At 36.3% G+C, this 11026-nt stretch overlaps 1 protein-coding gene across 1 annotated transcript in view; it reads left to right on the forward strand.

The window, feature by feature from the left end:
* The window catches only part of Trpm6 (transient receptor potential cation channel subfamily M member 6), a 150675-nt gene that overhangs the window by 106244 nt on the left and 33405 nt on the right, over positions 1-11026 (forward strand). The gene's annotated exons all lie outside the window — the stretch shown is intronic.

The raw sequence follows: 11026 nt of genomic DNA on the forward strand, positions 1-11026 counted from the left end.
TATATATTAGACAGCATTTGCTATGTACTTCAGACTGGACTCAAACTTATAGTGATCCTTCTGCCTCAGCGTCCCAAGTTCTAGGACTACAAACATGACACACCATGTCTAGCTGTATGTTTTTACAAATGGTTTCTCTCAGTGGCTTGGCTTTTCCTATTTATAGACATCCTTTGAAGCACTTAGGTTTTTTATTTTGATAAAGTCAAGACTTTCTTGTATGGCTTAAGTATCATGGTAAAAATAAATTTTGTGAAACCCAAGATGACTGAAATTTTTTTTTTTTTCTAGGAGTTTTATAGTTTTAGCTCTTGCATTTAGGTGTAGAGCCCATTCTGAGGTCATTTCTGTATTTGGTGATAGGTAAGAATAAACTTTTTCCTGCCCACTTTCTTTTGTTCTTTTCCTCCTCTTCTTCCTCCTCCTTCTTGTTTTTTGTCCCCCCAGTATGACTCTCAAATTTCTCTATTGTTTGGTGATAAGATTATCTTTTTCCTCTTAAGTTGCCTTGACACCTGTTGGCCACATAGAGTCACAGTGCGAATGACTCTATTATTACTCTCTGTGCACATGTATGCCAATATCACGCGATCTTTAGTGCTGTAACTTTATAACAAGTTGTGAAATCATGCATTGTATTGTGCATTGAAGGTGCATTTTTAAAGAAGTTGCTGACTGTTCTATAAAAGTAATAGAACACAAAATATTTCCTAAAGCCCTTCAGCTTGTGGCCAGTGGAACTAGACAGCTTGGAGAAAATGGCAAGATCTGTTGGGTCAAAGAAGAATAAAGCCAATTTTGAAAGGATTGCTGCTCTTTGCTTGGTGGCTTTGTATATATACTGGGCCTAAAGGGGAAAAGATCTCATTCTTATTCTTAAAACCCATATATATATATGGGGTTTTTCACAACTTTGCTAAACTTATTTGATAAGTTATTTTTATAGCTTCTCTACAATTTTCTGTGTAAATGTTTATTCCATCTACAGGTATAGTTGTATTTTCAAATTTCCATTCTAGATGTGTTTTGTTTCTTTTTTCAAAAATTTGATTGAGCTGCTCAGACTTCTAGTATCATACTGAATAAAAGTGATAAAATCAGTTTCCTTTTCCTTTTGCTCAAGAGGGGAAAGAATTTAGTCTCTATTCATTAAATATGTTATATGTAGGTTTTCATATAAATAATTTTATCATGTTAGAAATCTCCCTTCTATTCTTAGTTTTCTGAGATTTTCATTTTTAATCAGTGTTGACATTTGTTGAAAGCTTTTTCTGTATCTACTTCAATATTCAAATGGCATCTTTTTAATTATGAAGAGTACTTTAATTAACTTTAGAATGTTAGAATTAATGTATAGAATGGTAAATCATTCTTTCTCGGATGAACTCCACTTTGTCATATATCTCTTTTTATGTATTGTATTCATTCTGTTAAAATTTGGGTGTGCTTTTTTCCCCATTTGTGTTGTTGGGGGGTATTGTCTTTAGGATTTTTTTCTATTATACCATCTGTGCCTGGTTTTGATATATAAAGATGCTGAGTTTATTGACAGGTTGGGGAAGGTGTCTTGCTTTCTCGTTGTTTGTAAAAAACAAAAACAAAAACAAAAAAAAAAAAACAAAACAGATACTTTTAAACATTAAGGATTCAGTAGAATTAACCAGTAAAATTAATTTTATTTATTTGTGTGTGTGTGTGTGTGTGTGTGTGTGGCCAGCTCAGCCCACCAGGGGGCGGGGCTGGCTGGCATGTGGTGCTGGAGGATTGAACCGCGGTCCCTGTGCTTTGCTAAGCTTGTTCTAAGTAGGTGCTTTAGACCACTGAGCCATCTCCCCAGCCCCTAAAATTAATTTTATGAGAGTGTTTTTAACTGCAAATTCAAATGCTATAATGGATGCTGGACTATTCAGATTAACAGATTCTGGAATGAACTTTGTTTTCTTGCATTTCAGGACTTTTCCCATTAAATTACTGAGTTAGTTGGCCTAAGGTCTATAGTATTCTCTTAATGTTGCTTTGTTGTGTGTGGGACTTAAATTTCATCATTTGTTTTGGTCTTTTTAAAAAAATGTCACTGTTACACTTTAGATATACATAATAATAATATTCATCATAAGGAATTTGTGCTTGTTCATGATATATGTTACTTCTTCTGTTTTCCCCTTCCTCTCCCTTCCCTTCAGTCCCTCTTCCCCTCCTTATTTACAAAGCTTTGTTTCCATTTTATTATTTTTCCTTTTGTTTCTTTTCCTGTCCTTCCTTTTCCCATCCTCTGTTCCCCTGCACATGTCAACATTTTTTTCCCATTTCCCAATATCTGTTATGCATTTTGGTCCTTATTTGCCCTTTTAGTTTCTCATTTCAGAGAAATAATGTGGTATTTACACATGTGTGTCCAATTTATCTCACTTAAGAGTGTGGTCTCAGGGTGCATCCATTTAGCTAGAAATGCCTCAGGCTTATCTTTCTTTATGGCACATCATTACTCCATTATATATAAAAGCCCCATCAGTTTATGGACCTTTGGGCTGTTTCCAAGATTTAGCTATCGCATACTGTGGGGGCCGGGGAGATGGCTCAGCAGGATAAGCGCTTGACTGGCACACTGTGTCACTATAAACACGGTGTGCATATACTGCTGTGGCATGATGTTTTTAATTCTTGTAGGAAGATAGCAAGAAAGGAAATAGTTGGGTCAAATGGGACTTCTAGTTATAGATTTTTGGGGACTCTCCACATTGATTTCTGTAGTGGTCACACTATTCTACACTCCCACCAACATTGGAGAAGGGTTTGTTTTTCCAACAGCCCCTCCAGCCTTTATTGTTTGTTGATTTCTTGATGAAGGCCATTCTTTCTGGAATGCAATGGAATCTCAGTTTTGTTTTAATTTGCATTTCTTGAATAACTAGTGATGTAGAAAAATTTTACATATATATTTAGCATTTCTACTTCTTCATCTAAGAAGTGTCTGAGAAATGCCTGTTTATTTCAGATATCCATTTGTGGACTGGATCTTTAAATTTGGGGAGATTTATTTTCAATTTTTTATATGTTCTAGATATTAGGCAGAGCAGGTGACATAACAATCATTGACCTGAAGTTTTACTACAGAGTTACTGTAATATAAACAGCATGATACTGGCAACAAAACAGACTTGAGGATTAATGGAACAGATTAGAAGAGGTCAAAACAACTTCAGGCACACTCAGCCATCTTATCTTTGCAAAGAGGCTAATACCTTCACTGGAAGAGAGATGACCTTTTTAGTAAAGGATTCTGGAAACACTGCCTTGCTACATGACAAAAACTAAAATTCAATCATCTATATCACCATGCACTAAACTAACATCTAAAAGGATCAAAGATCTAAATACTAAAACAGAAACACTAAATCTGTTGAGAGATAAAATAGATAGAATGCTTGAAGACATAGCAATAGGCAAAGACTTAATAAACAAAATCTTGACTGCACAGAAATACTATGAAGAATCAACAACTAAATTCTCATTTTAAAATTAAAAAGCTTTTACGCAACAGAAATCACCAACAGAGTGAAAAGACAACCCACAGAGTAGTAGAAAATCTTAGCCAGTGGTCGTTCAGACTTTTTTAAAAATCATATTTTTGTAGTATAATTTCAAGTCTGAGAATTAGACTCAGAATTAGTTGTGTAATCCTCTGTCTTGTCTTTGTTGCCCAGAGTTGCTTTTGCTATTCTAGGTCTCTTCTGGTTCCAAATGAATTTTAGAATTGTTTTCTCTAATTCTGTGAGGCATGTGTTGGTATTTTATTGGGATTACATTAAATATGTATAAAAAATTTGAAAGTGTGGCCAATTTCACTATATTGGTTCTTGCAAGAACCAGGGATATCTTTTCATTTTCTAATATTTTCTTTGATCTCCTTTTTCAGAGTACTATAATTTTCTTGTTTTTGTTTTAAAGAGAAAAACATAAAAATGTTACAGAATTTCAAAACAAGATGATAGGAAATTATAATGATTACTATGTTGCATGTTGTTATCTTCAGAGTAGTTGCTCAGATTAGCAGATATAGGCATGCAAAATTGATCAAACAATATAAGCTCTAACTGTTCCTTTCAACGAAAGAGTACTATAATGTTCAATGTAAAAGTCTTTCATTTTCTTTGTTAGATTGATTCCTAGGTATTTCATTTCTTGGGGTGGTATTGTGAATAGTGTACCTAATTTCTCTCTCAGTGAGTTTGTGTATAGGAAGCAATTAAAAAATATTTAGTACAGGGTCTACAGCATCTCACTACACAGATCAGACTTGTAGTGATCCTCCTGTTTTCAGCCTCCCAAGTGCTAGGATTATAGACATGTGCCACCATGCTCAGTCTCAATCGCCATCTCAGCATGCTCTAGGGATGGGGCTGGACTGGCATGACAAGGATCGAACCCTGGTCTCTGTGTCTGCCGAAGCAGGTGCTTTAATCCACTGAGCAATCTGGCTGGCCCGACTATTGATTTTTGAATGTTGACTTTGTAAAGAGGCACACTACTAAATTTGGTTATTAAGTCTAGAAATCTTAGGGTGGAGTTTTGGGGTCTTCTATATAGAATATCATGTCACTTGGAGATAATAATTCAACTCATTTCTTTCATTTCCTTCTCTTGTCTAACTGCTCTGGCTAATGTTTTGAGAGCTATATCGAAAAGAGTGGTGATAATAAACATCCTGTCTTGCTCCAGACTTCAGAGTGAAAGATTTCAGCTTTTTATCCATTTAGTATAATGTTGACTGTTGGTGTAGAGTATTTCTTATAAATGGGTGTTGGACTTTGTCAAATGCTTTTTCTGGTTCTATTAAGATGATCATGTGGCTTTTGAACTTGGGTCTGTTCATATCATGTATTACATTTATTGATTTGTGTATGTTGAATCATCCCTACATCCCTGGGTTGAATCCTCCTTGGTTATGGGATATAATTTTGATGATTTACCTAATTCTACTTGCTAATATATTATTGAAGATTTTTGTGTCTATGCTAATTAGGGAGATTGGCCTATATTTCTCCTTTTTAGTTGAACTCTAATTTGGTTTTGGTCTATAATTGTGTGTGTGTGTGTGTGTTTCAGTACCTGGGATGGAACTTGGTGCCTTCCACTTGCCAGGCAGGCACTTATGCCTCTGAGCTATATCCCTGGACCCTTACTCTGGTTTTGGTGTCAGTATAATGCTTGCTTCCAGGAATGAATTTGGGAGTAATGCTTCCCTTTTAATTTAATTATTAAAATTTCTCAAAATTTGCAAATATCTCAAAATTTCTTGTAGAATTCAGCAGTGAATCTATCAGGAACTGGAATTCTCTTCTTTCTTTCTTTCTTTCTTTCTTTCTTTCTTTCTTTCTTTCTTTCTTTCTTTCTTTCTTTCTTTTTTTTCTTTCTTTCTTTTTAACCAGGGATTGAACTCGGGCTTGCACTTGCCAGGCAAGCACCCATTCCACTGCGCTATCTCCCTGGCCCCTGGAATTTTATTTTTATTTATTTATTTATTTTCTGTATTTTGGGAAAAGGTCTATAGGGTGTTTGGGGTCTCACTACTAGATTGGACTCGTAGTGATCTGCCTGTTTGTAGCCTCCTAAGAGCTGGGATTACAGGCACATGCTATCACACCCAGTCTCAATTGCTGTCAGCATGCCCCAGGGGTGGGGCCAGCATGGCAGGCCTGGGGGTCAAACCCCTGGTCCCTCCACCTGCTTGCAGGGGCTTTAATCCACTGAGCTATTTGACCAGTCCAAGAATGGGGATTTTATTTGTTGAAAGTTTTTAATTTGATCTTTAATTTCATTAATTGATGTTTGGTTATTTAGAATTTATAGATCTGTCTGATTCATTGTTGGTATTATATATATATCAAAATGTGTCCATTTCTTCTGTATTTTCCACTTTATTAGAATACAAGTTTTTGAGTTAGAAATTGATAATCTTCTAGATTTTTGTAGGATCTGTTGTGATTTCACCCTCACTCTGTTTTTAAGATGTGGGAATTCACTGCTAGAAATTTCCCTTGTAGGACTGCCTTTGTTGCATCCCATGTTCTGATATGTTGTATTGGCATTATCATTTAATAGTAAAAACTGTATAATTTCTTCTTTAATGTCATTTGTGACTCATTAATTGTTCAGGAGGGAGTTATTTAATTCCCATGTGCTTATGAAATTGTTGTGTTTTCTTTTGCCATTGATTTCAAATTTCATTGCACTATGGTCTGATAATATGCATGGGATAATTTCACTTCTTTTGCATTTACTTGAGCATGTTACATGAGCTAGTAAGTTTGATTAGTAACTTACTACATAGGTAATATCTTTTGTGAAGCTGAGAAGAACATGTATTCTGCTGTTGTGGGGCAGAACACTGTGGGTATCTAACTAAGTCCATTTGTTCAGATGTTTGGTTCAGTTCTGGTATTTCTTTGTTAATATTTTATCTAGTTGATCTTTTTTTTTTTTTTTTTTTGTATTTTAGGGAAGGGTCTACGGGTGTCCAGGGTCCCACTACTAGATCAGACTTGTAGTGATCTGCCTGTTTACAGCCTTCCAAGAGCTGGGATTACAGGCATGCGCCACCACACCCAGTCTCAGTCATCATCTCAGTGTGCCCCCCAGGGGTGGGGCCAGCGCAGCAGGCCTGGATGTTGAACCCCTGGCCCCTGAGCCTGCTTGCAGGTGATTTAATCTGCTGAGCTATTTGGCCAGCCCTTAGTTGATCTATTTGTAACAGTGGGATATTGAAGTTGTATATAATAGTTGTATTAATGTTTATTTGATTTTCCATGTCCATTAACATTTGTTTTATATGGTTGGGCCTGCTGATATTTGGTATAAAATGTGTTTTTATATGTAGCATATTATTGGAGCTTGCTTCTTGATCCATTTTACCTGTCTGTTTCTTTTTATTGATGATTTGATACTATTAATGTTGATGGTTATAAGTGGTATGTATTGACTTGTGCTTGTCAGCTGTTTTCCTGTTGTTGGCTTCCTTCTTTCCCTCTCTAATTGTTTGCTTTGGCTGGTGAATTCATTCTGTTAAGGTTCACAGAGTTGTAATGCTTGTTGCCTCTTTCTAAAATGTCCTTCAGAACATTTTGGAGGGTTGGTTTAGTGTTCATGAATATCTATAGGTTATGTCTGTCATGGAAGGATATTCTTCAATTGTGAAAGATAGTTTCACAGAGTACATCAGTCTGGGCTGGAGGCTGTTTTCTTGTGGGGCTTGAAATACTTTACTCAAAGTTTTTTTTTTTTTTTTTTTTTTTTTGTATTTTTAGGGAAGGGTTTACAGGGTGTTCAGGGTCTCACTACTAGATTGGACTCATAGTGAGCCTCCTGTTTACAGCCTTCAAGAGCTGGGATTACAGGCACATGCCACCATGCCCAGTCTTAATTGTGGTCTTGGCATGCCCCAGGGGGTGGGGCTGGCCCCTGTGCCTGCCTGCAGGTGCTTTAATCCACTGAGTTATTTGGCCGGCCCTCCGAGCCCTTCTTAACTTGAGAGTTTATGTTGAAAAATCTGCTGATTCTTCTGGTGCGTTTTCTTTTACAGAAGATTTGTTTCTTTTCTCTTACCAGCCTTTAATACTCTTTCTTTGTGTTGAATTTCTGTAATCTTGACTATTATATGCCTTGGGATAGATTTTTTTAAATTGTGGCTAACTGAAGTTTTATATGCCTCACTTACTACATGTCAGCTTCTTTTTCCAAGCATGGGGTTTTCTTCCATTAATTTTGTGAACAAGTTTTTATGTCCTTTGTACTATTGCCTGCTTTTTCATTCACTCCATTTAATCTCATGTTATTATTGTTTGCATCATCTAGCAGCTGACATATTGGTTTTTCATGGTCCCTTTCTATTTTAAGAGATCTTTTATTTTTCATGATTGCTAACTTCAATCTTGTCTTGTGTATCTGTTGTTCTGTCTTTAAATTGGCTCATTTTACTGCATATACTTTCAATGGAATTTTTAATCTCCTGGATATCTGAATCTGTTTCATGAATTTTATTTCTTTCCTACGTTGGGTGTTCGTGGCTTCCCTCATTTTCCTAAGCTCCTCCTCCTTTTTTTTTTTTTATCTGTATCTGCTCTAGATTCACAAACCATGTCTTTCATTATGGTCAGCATCTCTATAGTTATCTGAGAAATTATTTCTGATTTGATTTTTTTTCTAGAGCATCATTTATTGCTTGCTTTCTTTTCCTGTTACTACCTTGGAGCCTTCAGTTAGCTTTAGAATTGTTCCACGTCACTGCTGTCTGGTTGTGACTTTGGTGAACTGGAATTCTGGGATTGCATCTTGCTTCTTTGTCTTCTCATTTTACATTTTTTAAAGTTTAATTCCTAGGATACTGGTGGTAAATTGCCTAAGCTCAGTTGGCCCTTCTCCAAAATGGTGACCTGCCAGCTACACTCTCCAAGGATGGGTGTCTGAACCCAAGTAACTCATGAACCACTGTAGTCTTCTGCATCTCCTTCTTCATCCCACTGATGTGTTTCTCTGTGAAGCCCCCTTGGGTCTCCAGTAATCACTATGTGTTTGCGCTCTCCCCCCTCCCCCACCCCTATGCAAAGAGTTAGGGTTTAGGGAAAAAAACACTGATTGCTACCTTTTTCTTCTGTATTGAAGTTCCTCTCTTTGGTCTTCTTATGGGCTTCAGTTCTTGATTAAATGCCTTGATGGTTCCTGTGGACCCACTTTCCTTGTTCTCTTCCTCATGCTGGTATATTCCAGCATTTGTGTACAGGAAATAAATAGATCGCATAAAACAGAGTCAAAGAGATATAGAGGAACTTAAAATCTCAATCACAAACTTGCAAAACTGTTTAAGTGAAAGTGAAAACAGAGTTTCAGATCTTGAAGATGCTGGTGCAGCTAGTGAAAAGGTAAGAAAGGATCTCTTAAAAACAACTAGGATGAAGGGAAAAAATAATCTATCACCTGCAAGATGATGCAAAGATGAACAATGTGAGACTAATGGGCAATGAGAAAGAAGGAGTCAATACAAATGACATTAAAAAATGTGGGCAGAAGTAATAGCAGAAAGCTTCCCAAATATGAGGAAACAATCTGACATTCAGGTAACCGAAGTATACAGAATGCCAAGGAACCTCAACCCAATTAAAAACACATCGAGACATATAATAGTCAAGATCCCAGAAATTCAGCACAAGAATAATATACTGAAAGATGCTAGAGAAAAGAAGCAGATCACATTCAAAGGAAAACTCATCAGAATTATGGCCAACTTCTCTTCACAAACCATGAAGGCAAGAAGAGCATGGAGCAGAGTACTTCAGGTCCTCTATGAAAATAAATTCCAGGCCAGATTACTATACCCTGCAAAACTCTCTTTCAAGTTTGATGCAGAAGTGAAATACTTCCATGACAAAGAACAACTAAAGAATTTCATGATGACAAAGCCAACCTTACATAGGCTACTGAAAGATGTTCTAGAGAGGGACCAAAATGATTAGAACTCCACGAATGAAATCAGAAGCAACCATCTAAATAGGTCAAGCAATTAAACACAGGAGAAAAAGGAGTGAATGACAACAGGTAAATAACATGTCAATTGTGAGTCAGTACATCTCAATTCTAACCATCAATGTAAATGGACTCAATTCACCAATTAAGAGAAATAGACTGGCACAGTGGATTAGAAACAAAATCCAACAATATGCTGTATAGAAGAAACACATTTAACTCATTAAGACATTCATAGGCTGAAAGTCAAAGGATGGAACATAATACTACAAGCCCCAGCACATCAGAAAAAAGCAGGGATAGAAATCCTATTCTCAGACAGTCTCAACTTCAAACCAACAATGATCAAGCAAAATAAAGAAGGCCAGTATATACTGGTTAGGGGAAAAATTCAAGAGGAAGAGGTAACACTCATTAATATGTATGCACCAAACATAGGAGCACCCAACTATATAAAGCAAATCTTAATGGACATGAAAAATCTAATATCCAGTACCACAGTCTTAATGGGAGACCTTAACATCCCCTTATCCCCAAAAGATAGGTCAACCAGAAAAAAACTTAGCAAAGAAATAACAAAATTGAACCAGAGCTTGAAACAAATGGACTTGGTGGACATATACAGAGTGTTCCACCCAAACACAGCTGAATACACATTTTTCTCAGCTACACTTGGGTCATTTTCTAAAATAGACCACATACTGGTCCATAGGTCATGCTTAAGTATATGCAAGAAAACAGAAATTATCCCATGCACATTATCTGACCACAGTGCAATGAAACTGGAAATAAATGACAAAAGAAACCAGAAAAAAACTTTCAATACATGGAAATTAAATGACACCTAATCAGCAACCAATGGGTCACAGATGAAATTAAACAAGAAATTCAACAATATCTACAATTCAATGAAAATTCAAGCACAACTTACTGGAATTTATGGGATATGATGAAAGCAGTTCACAGAGGGAAATTCATAGCTGTGAACTCATTAGGAAAACAGAATGGGAACAAATAAATACTCTAATACTGCATCTTCAACAACTAGAAAAGGAAGAGCAAGACAAACCTAGAGCCCAAAGACGGGAAGAAATCATACAGATTACGGCAGAAATTAATTCAATTGAGATGAAGAAAACAATTCAAAGAATTAACGAAGCAAAAAGCTGGTTCTTTGAAAGATTAAATAAAATCGATAAGCTCCTAGCTAACCTCATCAAAAAGGGGAAAGAAAAAATTCAAATACAAGCAATAAGGAATAAAAGGAGTGTAATTACCACGGACCCAGTGGAAATTCAGCAGATTATCAATAGCTACTTTGAGAATATTTACTCTCACAGAATAGAAGACACAGAAGGAATGGGCAGATTCCTAGAAAGGTACAAATTACCACAACTGAATCGACAAGATATAATCACTCTCAATAGCCCAATAACAGCTAAGGAAATACGAGATGTAATAAAAAACCTATCGACAAAGAAAAGTCCAGGTCCGGATGGATTCACAGCTG

Source organism: Octodon degus, unplaced genomic scaffold (assembly GCF_000260255.1).
Source record: "Octodon degus isolate 3935 unplaced genomic scaffold, OctDeg1.0 scaffold00095, whole genome shotgun sequence".
NCBI classification, from domain to species: Eukaryota; Metazoa; Chordata; class Mammalia; order Rodentia; family Octodontidae; genus Octodon; species Octodon degus.